We start from the raw sequence: 422 nt of genomic DNA on the forward strand, positions 1-422 counted from the left end.
ATTCTTTTAAATATCATTTATAGTCAATAAAATGAGTACTTATTAAGATCCCATCAAATGGGATGAAGATTCAGGAACTTAAAGATGAAATTAAAAGGTCTGAACATAGTGCTTACCTGTATTCCATTCCCCCTAAATAGATGTATTGTTGAAAATATAATAAACAATACAAATTTCCTAAGACACTTAGGAAGCTAACCGCTTGACTATCTACTACATTTTATGAATTGGTTGGCAAGAGAGCTCCTCGGTAATGAGACTTCTGAGAACAAACACACACTCCTCTGTCTCTTAAAAGTGGAAGTCTCCATTGTAACAGAGTTGCAAATATATATATATATATATATATAGGAGACAAAAGAACAGAAGCTAACTGATTAAGAATGCTTAAGGGATATTTAATATCAACATACAATGATTTG

Source organism: Condylura cristata, unplaced genomic scaffold, assembly GCF_000260355.1.
Source record: "Condylura cristata isolate star-nosed mole 26May11 unplaced genomic scaffold, ConCri1.0 scaffold00015, whole genome shotgun sequence".
NCBI lineage: Eukaryota > Metazoa > Chordata > Mammalia > Eulipotyphla > Talpidae > Condylura > Condylura cristata.